The 15,560-nt window shown below is 45.5% G+C and overlaps 1 protein-coding gene across 6 annotated transcripts in view; it reads right to left on the bottom strand.

Annotated features, from left to right (window-relative positions):
- ADGRF5 (adhesion G protein-coupled receptor F5) overlaps positions 1-15,560 on the bottom strand; it is a 96,540-nt gene that overhangs the window by 61,264 nt on the left and 19,716 nt on the right. For 2 of the 6 annotated variants that reach the window (XM_047732796.1, XM_047732799.1), the window contains exon 1: positions 6,305-6,657. The exons of 1 other annotated variant lie outside the window; for it this stretch is intronic. The gene's annotated coding sequence lies outside the window, so the exon portion shown is untranslated. Of the gene's footprint in view, positions 1-6,304; positions 6,660-15,560 lie in introns of those variants that run through there. 3 more of the 6 variants (XM_047732801.1, XM_047732802.1, XM_047732800.1) reach the window with 2 other exon arrangements.

Genomic DNA, 15,560 nt, shown 5'->3' with positions numbered 1-15,560 from the left:
GAGGCACAGGGTACCATCAGTAACCTCTGTCCCGAACTGCAGAAATACAGATTAAAAATCCCCGAGTATAACTTTAAGAGCTGCCCTCGCAGATCTGTATTTTCAACTACAGAGGTGATAAGACTTATCTTTGCTGACATTATTTAATTAGATGATTCATCCCTCGCACATGCAGAATGAGAAGCTAAATATTTATTTAACACGAACACGAACCACAATGCCAATTAAAGGACTGCCTTGAAACCTTTTTTTCTATTTAATTTTCCCTTGCCTTGAACTAAGGTCCCGCAGCAGCATTGTGTTGGGGCGGCTCAGGACTCTCAGATTACAGAGGAACATTTGTTTGTACACAATGGGGTCAAGTTTTCCAAAACACACTGCACATGTGTGCCGCATTGATAACCTTTTATACTTCTTCCCTTGTTGTAAATCCCTGGAGGGTTTTAACCTTTAAGCAAGAGATTGCCATCTTGATGAAAACATGAAGTTCCTAACTCGGCTCTTATCTCATCTATCTTGCTACTTTCATTTGCCATGTGGAGGGGTTTCCCTAAGCCCTGGGAAAACAATGCCAGGGGTGCATTCCAGGGGCGAGGGAGGGTAGCCCTGTGGTTGGCTGTTGCGCTGGATAGAGCATCAGAGGGCTTGGGTATGGGTGCAAGCCTTCTGGTTCTGTGGTTCTACCCTTCAGCAAGTTGATGCAAAAGAATACTGGAGTATTACTCATGATAATAATGGACCAATTGGAGCAGTCTCTGGTCACTCTGCAGGAGCAGAGGCTTGGAGGCCATCATTCTGGAGAGTGGGGAGGTCCGTGGGAGGGTCTGAGGGCTGGGTGGCTGAGGTGGATGTGAGCGGGAACCACACTGGGCATTCCAGGGGCTCAAGGCAGCCATTTACAACATAACTTAAAATATTCCAACATCTTAAGAATTGGCAGGACCACCCTAGCTCTCTGTGTCTCCTGCTTTCAGGAACCCCTACTCCCTCTGACTCCTGAGACAAGGCGTTGCTGTCCTTGGCCAGTGATTTCATTTCTCTGAAATTTTCATTTCCCCCTCTAGGGATTCTGTTAGACTTCAAGAATAAAGTATACGTATGATTCAAGATGAAAAAACTATTATTTTTCCCCCCAAAATACAGTACCCTGAGAAATCATGAACATTCCAAGATTTCTCTAATCTGGAAGTGAGATGTTCATCAATGCCATTCTTCATGAGTCCCTGTCCTCCTTGGGTTCTTGGTTTCTGAAGTCACTTAGCGCCTCTTCCTTTGCAGCACCTCCCCCAACCCCACCCCAGTCTCTTATCACTCCAGCTTTTGTTCCCTTCTCTCCTCTGTCCTCCCTTCCCTCCTCCTCCCCATCTGCAACTGCTCCACCGTTAGTCCGTCAAAAACTGTCCTGGGTCCTTGTTTCACCCTCCTTGACACCCTCTCTCTTAGGGGGCTTTCCCACTTCTGTAGTCTTAGTTATCAAGTTATGTGAGAATTCCCAAAGCTTTATTTCCACCCTGATCTCTTTGCTACAGTTGGCTCCCCAACTGTACTATCCACACCTGGGTCAAAATTCAGCTCACCCAAGACTGAATGTCATTCTTCTCTCCCACTGCTACCTCCTAACCTATCTCTTCCCAGATTTGCCAATGGCTGGACTCACTCTCCGTGTTCCTGGATGCACCACGCCACAGGTAGTGAGCAGGAGAGGAAGCAGCAACTCAACCAGCCACTGAGTCCTGTCCCTGCCTCTGCTGCTGCCTGCTGTCCCCTGGCCACCACCCTGGTTTGGACATGATCACCCCACACCTGGCTGATTGCAGCCATCTCCTGGATGGGCTTCCTCACTCCTTCCTCCACCTGCTCAGTAACCCAACACACCATCAGCAGATGCATTTGCATGGAACGCTATTTTCCATAGATTGCTGTCTACCGCATTCAAATTCTTCAAACTTTCTCAAATGACCGAGGAATATTTGGGCTCCTTTACCTGGTGAGCATGATCGCCACAACCTCAATATGAACCCAGCTCTGCCACATTTTTCTTCCACCACACTTGGATACAGAGCAGACAGACCACTCGCAAGCTTTCATTGTGCCTTCTTTTGCAAAAGGCGTCATAAATACTAACCATAAATGTTGGTCGAATGGATTGCTTCTCAAGCCATCCTTGGCCACTGAACTGTCCCATTCCTCTTTTCTGAGCTTTACTCCTTCCATATCATGCTATTTCCTTAGTAACAGCGACAGTTGCTATCATTTACCAAGCTCTTGCTACATGCCAGGCATTAGACGAAGCACTCTGCGAGCACGTGGCTCGTTTAATCCTCAAATCCTATACTGGTGAAACTACCGTGGTCCCCACTTTACAGGTGAAGGAACTGAGGCATGAGTAAATTAAATAACACACCCCAGGTCACACGGTAAAATAGGTAATTCTGTTGCCAGAGTCTGAACTCTTGCTTGATCTCTGGAGCACACTGTTGCTGTTCTCGTCTCCTCCAGAGATACGTCTTTCTCCAGACTGCCCTGCGAGTCTCTGCCGTGCAGGTCCTTCTGCAGTGCTCTTGTGAGTGTCATAGCACAACATCGTCATTAGGCAGGACTCAGGTCAGACTGTCTGAGCTGCAGTCTCGACCACACTAGTCGCTGCTTTTGCGCGTCTCGGGCAACTGACTTACAACCGCGTGTCCCTTCATCAGTAAGATTGCTACTATAATAGCACTTGCTGTATAGGTTACTGAACAACTAACTAACTGAGTTAACAGTCTTTGTAAAGCACCAAGCAGCATGGCACATAGTAAGTGCTCAGCAAATATTACCAGTTATTATTAAAATTCCCAATGCCTGTGTGTTGCCTCCTGTTATGAGTGTGAGCTAACTGGGGCACCTGGGTGGCTCAGTTGGTTAAGAGTCTGCCTTTGGCTCGGATCATGATCCCAGGGTCCTGGGATGGGGCCCTACATCGGGCTCTCTGCTTACCAGGCGAGTCTGAACCTCGGCCTTTCCCCCCAGTTCATGCTCTCTCTCTTAAATAAATAAAATCTTAAAAAACAAACAAACAACAACCAAAAAAAAAAAAAAAATGCGTGTATGTTAACTAAAGGAAAGGATTCTCTGCCTCGGTAATTCCCTATCACTTAGCAAGTCTACCCAGCACAAATGTTTCCTCCAAACTCTGCCTCTGAAGTCTTCACTTAGGGGATGATTTTTAGGAAATAGGCAAGATGTCAGTTATCGAACCTTCAGAACCGGAATCATGCAATGTGAGTTGAAATGCCGAGGAGGTAAATAACTTGTGAATTCATAGTGTATCTACAGCCCATGAAGATATTTTGGTCAACAGGCCTTCCTGCACCATCTACTATGTGCCAAAACTCACAGGCAACGGGGACATGGACCTAAGCTGAGAGAGCCCTTCCCAGCACTCTCTACACGGGACAGAAACATGACAGCAAGGACCCTCACTAGCTTGAACTATATTGAGAGATGTTGGTGGGGAGGAGAGAGGATTCTAGGGGCACGTTTTATGATTTAAAAACAACCCTGATTTATTGTCTATCCATATGTAGATCAGTCCAGAAAGTGGCGGATCACACAAAGGATAATTAGTATTTCAGTCTTTCTTCTCTTTCTGGGGATTGGGACACTCATGTTAAAGTCACATGGAATAAAATGGATGGCCCCATAATCATTTGGCACTAGACGAGCACATCCTGTTTACCTAGAACATTTAATCTGGGTTTTGAAAAATCTGCAAGGACCAGTCTATTTGCAGTGAAGTCAAGGGTGTGGCATCTCCCTTCTCAGGGAGCTGGAAAACTCTACATTCTCCTGTGTGAGTGTGAGATGGGTCTGCTTCTGTCATAGGAAGCAGCAGCCAGAATCCTAATACGCATTGCTCACGTGTTCACAGCGCGGGCACTCCCGGCCCCAGCTTTTCCGGCACACGAAGAAGGGTTGCTCCTGTTTCTCCAATTAGCCACTTTATCTCTTACATCTAGCTATATGAGAGAATTACTTCAGAGATTAAAAAATATATACAATGCCCAGAGATTCTGATTTCATTGTTCCAGGGATGTGCCTACACTTTTCTTGTTCATTTCTTGGGTGATACTAATGGACAGCAAGTGTTGGAATCCACAAAAATCTGGCCCAGGCAATAGTTTGATCTACCTACAGAGTTCCAGCAAACCTGGGAGTCCATGCTGCTCCACAGCTGACAGGAGCCAGCCAATCAGTTAATTCTCTATTAAACATGCTTCCTATCCTTATATTACTATCTAAAAATGGGGTTGGAAAGCCAGAGACCTGGGTTTTTTCCTTATCTTGGTGCCCCCAAAAGATCCATCGTGTGATGCTGGGTAAACCACTCGGTTTCTGAACCTTTTATTTTTGTGTTCCATAAAACGAGATAGGATATCTGCTTCCCCTGTGGTGGAGTGAAAGAAGGGGCTGGTCTCTGCTGGAGCTGGTGCCCTGGCATACAGTGAAGAGGTTAATTGGATCAGCCAGGCCTGGGAGAGAAATTCCGGCAGACAAATTTAACAGGAGGCTTAAGAAGCACTATAGAATGTCCAAATTCGGCAGGGCCAAATGGCCTTCTTGTTTGGGGTTAGAGAAACCTTGAGAAGGCCAAGAAATTACCAAAAAACAACTGAAAGTATTTTGTAATTACTCTTGGATTTGACAGTGCCTATATGTAACTTCTTTCCAAACCTTCTCTCTCCATGACCCATACCAACTTGTTCATAGTGATTTTTAATTCGTCACTTGTCTCATAACATTGTATGGGGGAAAAAAATGAAAGACCCCTTTTTTACAGAAGGCTAGAAGAGGTAGAAAGTGAACTTATCTGTTAAAAAAAAAGTTATCATCCATTATATAAAAAGGAAATCTCTCCCACCCTATCCTATCTTCTCTGGATGAACCACTTAATCTAAGTAGCTTCTAGTTAGCTACCTAGCTATCCATTCATCCATCTATCTAATTCACTTTCCTCTCTTGTCCTTTCCTCTCCTCTCCTCCCCTCCCCTTCCCTTCCTTTCCTTTCTTTTTCATCTTTCATTTCCAAAACAAGGCTGCCTTTGATGGCCTTCAAGAGAGGGCCAAACCTCCAGTTGGAAAATCTAGAGTTTAATCCATGGGGGAACTATTATTAATATTACTTGATGAGGCCAAAATCAACACAAAAGTAATAATAATAAAAATGAGTAAAACTCTTTCGGACTTGTCTAAGTGCTGAAAGTGCTGTTCGCACCCTCCCTTTGTCATTTTATCTTTGAGTAAGAGAAGGTGCTGTTAAAGACAGGTAAGTGAATCTGACAGTGGGAATTTATTGTACTCTGTGCCCTGGCTTGTCCTGAGAGCTGAGAAGACAGAAATAACTGGGAAGATGCAAAACACACTATTGATGGGGTATTTGAGGGGAGGAGAAGAAAAGAGTGGGTACTGGAGAGCATGAGACATTGTTACAGCAGGAATATATTCATGTGCTACTGGTATCATCCAAACACGAAAGACCAAAAACCCGAGCCCTTCATGAAAGGAAAAACAGTGCCAGTGACGTGGCATGGGCTGGCTTTCTACAAAGCATAAGAAAACATGGTTTAAGCAAGCAACACTTCAGAGAGACTCTCCTCCTTCTAGAATGCTCAAGACAAGTCTGCCCATCTCCCAAAGCCAGCACTTTTCTTATCTTCCTTCCTAGCACTGACCGTAAACTCTTCCCCTCCGTCATGGGTGAGAAGGGACTGCTGGACACTTTGGAGATCACCCCTTGTCCCGGTGACTGCCTGGGAGCTGACAGAGTTCACAGTGTAGCCTCTTGCTTTGTCAGCACAACCATAACATGGCTGCCTGGCCATGGACACACTCATGGCAGTGTTCATGAATTCTCTTGTCTATAGTATTTTCTGGCTCAGGGATGGGAAAATTCATTGAACAAAAAAAAAACAAAAACAAAGAAAGGAAAGAAAGAGGAAAAGAAAAGAAAAGAAGGAAAGAAAGTAAGAAAGAAAAGGAAAGAGAAAGAAAGCTTTTTATTATAGAGGAAACCCTTAAAAGATGCCATTTGGTTACGGGATACCCAGTCTTCCTAAATACAGTCTCATCAACTTGGCCAACAGCCTGCAAACGCTCTTGACCAAATATGCTTTACTCAGGCAACATCCATGTCACAGCCACACAGAAGGAAATCAGGCAAAGAGGATCAGAACTGGGCAACGTCTTAAAAGAGGTGTGGAAGTGACTGAGGTGCCCCTGAGGTCTTGCTACAGAGGGAGGTGAACCACAGCAGAAGACATGTTACCTGTCTGCCACCGCAGTCCCCAGGCTGGCTTCTGCTCTGATCAGACGCCTAAAACCATCCAGGTTTCCCCTATGAGGCCATCTGCCCACGGTCTCCAAGAAAACCTATAGCCGGTGAAGGCAAAGCCGAGCAGGATTCATTGTGAGGGCTCAGGCAGGACTGGCAGCTCCGTGCCGAGCTCAACCTCACCGCTCTCCCGCGCCTCCCCTGCCGTGGTCCTCCGAGCCTCACAGCGCCATCCGTGAGAGGCTCACTGCTGTTTGAAAAACAAGAAGTGATTTCCTGGTCCTCTTCCCCGGATGGCGTGTGCGATTTCCCTTACGCCCATGGGAAGTCCTTCAGATCCTTCTTATCTGGAAACCTCTCCACTGAGTGGCCAGACTTGTTTGGCCAATGCCCCTGGTCCTTGCTTTCCTTTCACCAAAGAAAAAATGAGGAAAATGAAACCAAAGCAAACCCCAAATGGGTTAGGGCTAAGGGGGTGGTGTAGGATGCCTTGTTTAGACCTTCCAAAGATGTTCACTAAATTGGATTGTGTTTTCAGAGTGGGAGGAAAACAATGATGAGTCCTTGTCTCTGGCAGTGTCAAGAAGTCAGAAAATTAAAAAAAAAAAAAAAATCCCCAGCAGAGTATGAGAAGACCTAGAACTGTCATTAGTCCTAGCCCTGGGCTTTAGAGAGAGCTGCCCTTCAAATCTGCCACATGATGGGGATAGCTGGTTCTCTCAGATTTCTGGGAAAACTCTATGGATATTTATGCTTCAAAGGCTGTGATGCTTAAAACATCATCTTAATAACAACACTAATATTTCAAGGTAAGAAGAAACATGGAAAAGGACCAGTTGGCAGACAGCAATCAGATTGATGGGTTTAAAGATGAATTGTAATCAGAGATTTTTAGCTGGAGGTGACCTACCCATCCTCATTTTACATGTCAGGAAACTTGGATCCAAGGAAAAATGGTTTCCTACTCCGGACCCTGGCCCCACGGGGAAGTTGACGAATCTGCCTTGCAAGTAAGGGGTTCAGGTGGGTCTGATGCGGGCAGTCCCCAGACTGTGTTTAGAGAAACGTAAGAGCAAGGACTCCAGTGTCAGACTAGGGGATTCAAACTGTAGCCCCACGGGTTTCTATTTATGCAGCCTTTTATACATTACAACGCTTCCCTGAGACTTGGTTTATTTTGTGTGAGAGTGGATAACAGTCCTGCTGAGTTTACAGGTTCCAGTGAGATCCTGGCAGAGAGGAGGAGCTCGAGAACTCTTTGGGACTCTCTGGGGACCTGGGCTCTAATACTACAAGCTCATACTCTTGTCCTGTTTCACACCACCTCTCTCTCCTTTTAGCCCACCTTTCCATTCGGTCAAAACTCTCACCCTTAGGCATGTTGACAACTGCCAGTGGTACTCAGGCTTGAGATGAAAGTTAAGAATTTTGACAAAAAAGAGGATGACACTTCACAATGTCATTCGAACTTCTGGGGCTGATTCTCAACTGCACTCTCTAGTTCATTCCATGTCCTGGTTAGGACTTGGGTGGACGGTTAGGCAGTCAGGGCCAGGGTCCCCAGCAAGAAAATACAGAGCCAGGACAGCTAAGATCAAACAGCACTGACAACCTGTTTGCAGCTCAGACAGGAGCGCACTAGCATTTTGCTTTGCAGCCTTTGCAGAAATGACTTCTGCAAAATGGCCTAAAATAAGACAATTAACCACAAGGCATTGGTCAATATCACGGGCCTGGGGCAGTTAAGACCTAAGCCACCAGCTGTCAGCAAAAAAGATCATCAGCATGTTGACAGGAACCTAACAGTTAAACAGATACGTGGCCAAAGCCCTGACTGGCACGACTCAGCACGCCCTGATTGCTTAAGACAGTTCTGCAAAAGAGCTCATAAAAACCCGTAAACTTAGAAACTCCAGGGGCAACCCTCTGGGGCCCCCCTTCCTCTCCAGGAGCTTTGTGCTCTTACTCAATGAACTCTGCTTTGCTTCCCACCACTCTTCGTCTGGTCTGCCTCTTCTTTCTTCACAGCAGCGTGACCAAGAACCATGGGCACTGAAGGCAGAGAAATCCTACCATATCGTCACCGGGAGATGTGGTATTTGCCCACCCCGCTGACTCCCCACTTCCTCCTTGCTGCCTGCCCAAAGTCTGGCTGGGGAACCCATGGAAGGCAGCCTGCTCCCTAGGGTCTGAGGGCATCGTGATTGGTCTAAAACACGCTGATCTCCTTCTCCTTGCCGGGCAGTGGCCTGTGCTTGGACGTGAGGCTGACTGTGGTTGCTCATTACCTCCGGATTTACCTTTCAGAGCACAGTAAAAGTCCTTATTATGTTCCAGTTCCAGTTGGGGTTTCTGTTGTTTGTAGCTAAAAGCTAAAAATAGTAATGTGGTGAATCACAATGAAGAATAAATCTTTTGAGTCTATATAAAATACTACTCTTGGCCTAAAAAAAAATATGAGGAAGAGCATTAAAACACATACACACAGAGCCAGATGGCTTAAATCGCATTCTGAAATACTCCAAAAATAATTTCCCATGCTAGATGTTGGAGATATTAACTTATTTTTCTATAGGAAATGGACAAAGATACCCCAGATTCTTTTTTACATTAAAAATCTACAATATTGGGGTGCCTGGGTGGCTCAGTTGGTTAAGCGACTGCCTTCAGGTCAGGTCATGATCCTGGAGTCCTGGGATCGAGTCCCATAACGGGCTCCCTGCTCAGCAGGGAGTCTGCTTCCCCCTCTGACCCTCTCCCCTCTCATGCTCTCTCTCTCAAGTAAATAAATAAGATCTTTTAAAAAAATATACAATATTAGGGACTCCTGGGTGGCTCAGTGGGTTAAGCCTCTGCCTTAGGCTCAGGTCATGATCTCAGAGTCCTGGGATCGAGCTCTGCATCGGGCTCTCTGCTCAGCAGGGAGCCTGCTTCCCCTTCTCTCTCTGCCTGCCTCTCTGCCTACTTGTGATCTCTCTCTGTCTGTCAAATAAATAAATAAATAAAATCTTTTTTAAAAAACCTACAATATTAAATATAAATAGTGGAAAAGCACCCAAGTCTTGAAAACTTTGAGGAGCCTGGGGTTGAGAGTATGGACCCCGAATCTGCCCACCATTAGCTCCGGGGAAATTCAACAGGTTACTTAATCTTTCTGTGCCTCAGTTTCCTCATTGGTAGAATTAGAGTAAGAATAGTACCTACCTCAGGATCTCTGTGAAGATTAAAATGCTTGTAACAGTGCCTGGCACCTAGGGAGCAGGTGTAAGTGTTGGTTATTGTTACCTCTGTGGAAAGGAAATTTTGTGCAGTAATAATATGGCTGCCTGTATGGATTTGACCGTGTCTTCGCCTTTGCTTTCTGCCAGGTTTGCCTCTAGTTCAGCAGAGATTGGCCCTTTGAAGATGCCTTTGAAATATGTCTTGTCTTTGGCATGAGATTGGTTCCTTTGGGGGTAACTTGCGTGGATTAGGATAAATGTAGATAAATCACATCGGCTGTGTGGGGGAGGAATGAAGAAAAACCAGGAGGTCACTGGACATTAATGTGGTAGTAAAGGACACTAAAAGAATTTTGGGGGAAAACCTCTTTGGAAAAGTAATTGTAGGATAGAACTAAATGCCCCATGGCCAGTTAGAAGGCACTGGAGGAGAAAGAGAAATCCTCAGATCTTGGTACTTAAAAAAGAGTAACAATGTCAGGGAGCTTGATATCCAAGTCTTTTTTGTTCCTCTTTTTGTAAATACTAAGGTCTTGCCTGAAGAAACACCTCAGGTCAGAGTGAGCTCCAGGACTCACTGCTCTGAGATTTCGTGCTTGGTTTGGGTTGTGGGTGGGCTGTGGGCGCAGCTGGCTCTTGGACATGGAACGGGTTGTTGTCAGGGTGGCTGTCCCTTCGCTTCCCTGAAGAGCAATTCCTCTCTCACCCACAGTCCCGTTTGTTGCTAGGAACACTCTGTGCTGGTCCCACTCACTTTACAATGAAAACAAAGACAAATAAAAAATGGAACCACCATATGGTCTCGGCTGTAACCCAGAATTAGCTGCTGATGGGGAGACTTTGCCCTGTCATGCCTGAGGCTTCCAGTGGCTCTGTCAGAGGCCCTTCTCCTGAATTCTAAGATGTTGGAGTCAGTGGCACGTCAAACCCAAGCTTCTTTGACCAGACTGCGGTAGTGCCTTCAGAGGAACTAATGCACCAGTCATGTTATATGTGTTTGTAGGCGCGACCAGTCTCTTAGGACTTGAGCATATCCCCTCATTCCACACAGAGCTGTTTTTTCAGGCAGAAATGTTGGCACCAAATTAACGTGTATTTCCAGCATGTTCCAGGCTGTTTCACTGCCCAGCCCTTCCCTCTTGCTCACCTTGGTAACTTTTAGTCTCCTTTTAAGTTATAGGTGTTATTTCTTCCAAGGACCTTCCTATCCCTCCCAGTCTGGGACAAGCATTCCTTCTCCCTGGACCCATAATTCCAGGTCCATGTCTTTTTTGCAGTTACCACACTGTATCCAAATGATTATTTTAATGCATTGACTGTAAGCACCTTGAGGGCAGGGACTGGTCTTATTTATTGTATGCTTAGCAACTAGTATCCTGCTGACATATAGTAGGTGATCAATAAAAGCAAAAAGAAAATGAAAGTGCTCCATCTCATCCATTACTGGTTCCCTCTCTTAATATTGGTGTGTCCCATGGCTCAGTCTTTGCAACTCTTCTTCTTACTAATTTCCCAGGTGAGCTCCAGCATGGTTTCAAACTTTGTGCTGATAACTTCCAAATGTACGTCTCTATCATGGACCTCTCTCCTGAATTCCTGACCCATATCCAGCTGCCTACTTGATATCTGCCTGCTTGGATATTCAGTAAAATCTCAGATTGAATGTGACCAAAACTAAGGTCCTGATCTGTCCTCCCAAACCAGCTCTTCTAACCATCTCTCCCATCTTAGTAAAGGGCTAAGTGGTTTCCCAGACCACAGCTCTGAGGGTCATCCTTGAGCTCTCCCTGTCATCAAATCCCATCATCTCTACCTTCCAAATATGTGCATGACTGGGCATTTCTTACCCCTTCCATTACCATCATTCTCATCAAGCCATCATTATCCCTTGGCTGCATTATTATTATGGCTACTAATTGGTCTCTGTGCAAGACCAGGGTTAGAATGGTCTTCATAAAAGGTACACTGTGTGAGGTTAACCTATACTCACCTCACACAGTCCAAGTCCAAGGCCCTTCAGTGGCCTGCAACATCTGCCCCCAACCCTGTGCCTCTGCTCCTCCCACCGTTTCTTCCCTTGATTCTTCTCCTACTTCTGTCCCCTCACTCACAACTCTCCAGCCATGCTGGCCTCCTTGCGAGCACAGTTCCAACTCAGAGTCTTTGCACTTGCTGTGCTCTCTACTTGGAATGTTCTTTGCCCAGATATCCTTGCATCTCCCTCCCTCACCTCATTCTCACCTTTGTCCAAACAACGCTTTCTTACTGAGGCCTTTACTAACCGCCCTATTTCACATTTCCCAATCCTCCTTCCCTATTTTTTTCCCATATCGCATATGACCTCTCATGCCCTATAATGCACTTATTTGTTTTGTTTATTGTCTTTTTCCACCTTCCATCTATTTCACTGGGATGGAAGTTCCTGGAGGACAGAGACGCCTAGTTTTTTCACTAAACAACAGTATCTGAAAGTATAACATACAAAGTTGTGTATGTTACAGCGTTAGCACATACACAGCAGAGTTATATACAAAAGTGTGCAACGGTTCAACTTGCAAAACCCTCCCACCTCCACCTCTCGGCAGGATAAGCCCTGGTTTTTTTTTTTAATCTACAACCAGATGTTGGTAACCCTCTTGACCCCTTGTGGCCCAGGGTCAGCTCTCTTTTGGTGTTTCTATATCAAGGCCAGGAAAATTCCCCTCTGGCACTGACCTGTCCTTTATGCGAGGAAGGAACCAACAAATAATCGGGCAGTTTTATAGTATACAAATGGTCTTATTCTTATCTTTTGTGTGTATATCTTGGCAGAGTCTCTGTTAATTGGAGTTGGTCATATTTGCACTCAGCTAGAGCCTCTCAGGTTTAATCTGCACTTTACTGTTCCTGAGCCCATTCCACCAACAGACAGATAAACAGAGTTATTACACCTTCTCTGTGCATATATTTTCCAGAGAGTTATATTACTTTGCTATGGAAGATTCCAAACTTCCATCTTTTGAACCAATTAGATACAGTTGACAGCCTCATTGTACCTATCTTCTTAGGCTCCCAGAGATGGCTCTGGCTTCTCTCAGAAATCCAAAGCACACCCCGTATAGAACCCTGTTTTGGACTCCACATCCAGCATTACCTCTCCTACATTTTCCCAGAAGAAGGAAGGACAGCACATGGGGAAATGGAGGCAGATTCAGGACCTGGCTCCATAGAGGTGTCATCAACAGCTCTCTTTTGAACTTTACTGACCTTTCCTTGGGGAGGGTTGACATGAATGGCCTGGGAGTCATCCCCAGCCTTCAGGTTCACCTTCAGTTCACACAGGTGACACGCTATTCATATAACAGGAAGTGCTTGCTGATGCCCCCAGTATGACATACGTCATCTACACATCCAGCTGTGATGGACAGGAGGTCAGTCATTGATTGACTAAATTCATCATGGATTCCTCCTCCTTCAGCCCTCCCCCCACTGCCCACCACTTCTGTCGGCATCATGGTGAAGAGTAGGCTATTTGAGGACATGTGTATCCCTTCCTATCTTGGTCTTGGCAGAAATCTATTTAGAAGGAAGCTGCATTTCTTCTACAGTGCTCATCTTCTGTCCATGCACACTGGGCAGTCACTCCTGTTCTAACCTCTGCTCCTTTCTTGTGTCTCTGATCTGCATCAGCAGATATCAGGTACCTCAGGTAGCAGAGAGTGTCCTCTGCAAACATGTGACAGCCCTGAGTTTGGACTTGCAAAACCCTGTCCCTATAAGGGCAACTCCCATCCATTTGCCATCGCTCTCTACTGTTTCAGGGCCACAGCACTTCCTCTGAAGTTGACTGGTGAAGAGCCATGATGCCAAAACCACTAGAGAAATATGAGTGGAGGAGTCACACGTGCCAGGAGAAAAGTAAGAATCAAAGAATGTTATACTGCGGGGGCCCATTGATCATTCATCCCAACTCTCTAGTGGCAGAGGAACATTGGGAGGTGACCAAGGTCACAACACCCATTAATGTCAGAGCCAGAACTGGAATTTAGACCTTCTATCTTCCCATGCAGGACTTTCACCAACTTGTCCTGGGGCGTGTCCTCACCCCACCCCCACTGGATACTGTGCAGATCCTTCTCCTCCTACTACTAAATTGGGACAAGTGCGTCATACAGGTAGGCCATTAGTGGTGATTTCTGAGTAGAGAAAGAGACAATATTATACCTGAGTTAAACTTGTAGACTTTTCTTTATCATGCTCGGTTCACAACTTAATTAGTGTTTGAAATGATGCCCTAAATCATAAAGTAGACCAATTTTTCCAATACCTATACTCTTTCATGGGAGAAAGTTAAGCAATTCTTTCTAACATATTGGAATATAGATGAACCAAAAGTACAGTCAATGGCACCATGATGGTCTAGATACACACCATCAGGGGAATCTAGTACTTCTATCAGGGGAATCTAGTACTTCCAAAAGCAAAGTCCCAGCATGGTTTTGCTAATACTGTGCACAATAATGCCCCCCCCCCCGCATGATGTCCTGCTTGTTAATAGGGTTACAGACGTCCCCCTACATGGACGGGAAGGAACTCCACCATCTTGGCCTAAGAGTGGAAGTAATTTCTGAAGTAGAGCTGGAAATCCCTGGCACATAACCGGTGCTCAGTAAAATTGCCAAGACCTGCAATATGGAGGTAACACTAATAGGACAATACCAGCTCTGGTCAGCCACAGAAGGCCACTTTGTGGTAACACTCGACCCCCACACAAGTGTACGTCTCACCTCGTCCACAGTCACCACTCGTGGCTCTAAATCACATCTAACAACTATGTCCCTGGACTAACACTTCTCCCAAATCTTCAAAAGAATAATGCATTCTTTTTAAATGTCCTTTCAAGAATACATAATATGCCAGGCACAATGACAGTGTTCGCTTGAGAAAGAAATTAGAAAGACTGGCTGACGCCTATGTCTATGAAGAACAACAAAGCCTCTGAAATTCAGCCCTGCTGAGGAGAAGCATAAAATTGGGGGCAGCAGTGGTGAGAATGGAAAATGAAGCACAAACGAAAATTAATCAAAACTTCTTAAGTTCAACTCCCTGGGGAAAGGAAGAATGTAACTTTGAAAAGCACAGAGATGTGGAATGCTGAGAAAACAACAGAACTCATGACTGAGCTTTGGGGAACCCAAATACCCCACACTTAGCAATGTCTTGTTAGACCGAGGATACCACATTTTAAATGACCTGTAGTGAATTACTTTTTTTTTTTTTTAGATTTAATTTATTTATTTGGAAGAGAGAGAGAGCGTAATCGAGGGGAGGAGCAGAGAGGGAGGGAGACAAACAGACTCAGTGCTGAGCAGGGAGCCCAACATTGGGGCTCCATCCCAGGACCCCGAGCTCATGACCTGAGCTGAAATCAAGAGTCAGATGCCTAACCAACTATGCCACCCACACGCCCCTGTGGTAAATTACTTTTAAAGAAAATGTTAAGGGCCCATAATTCCCAGATAGTGTGTATTACTCAGGAAAATGGCTCCTGTTCAAAAAACTTGTTTGTTTTAATGTTGGGGAAAAGCCTTAGTTGTTCACTTTGAGTGGCTTATGTGTAGATTTATCGACTTCCTGTCTCCTCAAATCTAAGCCGTGGATACGGCACCGCTTTGGCACCCTGTTTACTCACCGATCTGTTCCCATTTCCCACACTGTTTTGGCAAACTTAGAGTCTGTCCAAGCTTCTAGTCGGCCTGGTAGTTGAATTGGGTGAACCCAAAGGCAGGGTGCCCTGGAGTCTAGCCTGTACTTTTTGAGTTTTTCAGGAAGATATGGGTAAGAAATTAGGGGAAAGGTGCTACTGCCTTTTAAAATGGCCTACTGTCGGGCACACAGTCACCCTTTTTCATGGAAGTTGCCCATCCCCCCACAACTCCAATGGCCCATCCCAGACAACGAGGGGTCCAAGTTTCCAAGTTCAAAACCTCTCCTAGCTATGTTGCCTTCTACGAATTAAAGTCTGCCTCTAGGGACCACTACATTATTTT

This window comes from Lutra lutra, chromosome 6, assembly GCF_902655055.1.
Source record: "Lutra lutra chromosome 6, mLutLut1.2, whole genome shotgun sequence".
Taxonomy (NCBI): Eukaryota; Metazoa; Chordata; class Mammalia; order Carnivora; family Mustelidae; genus Lutra; species Lutra lutra.
This window is presented reverse-complemented; position numbering and strand designations above follow the sequence as displayed.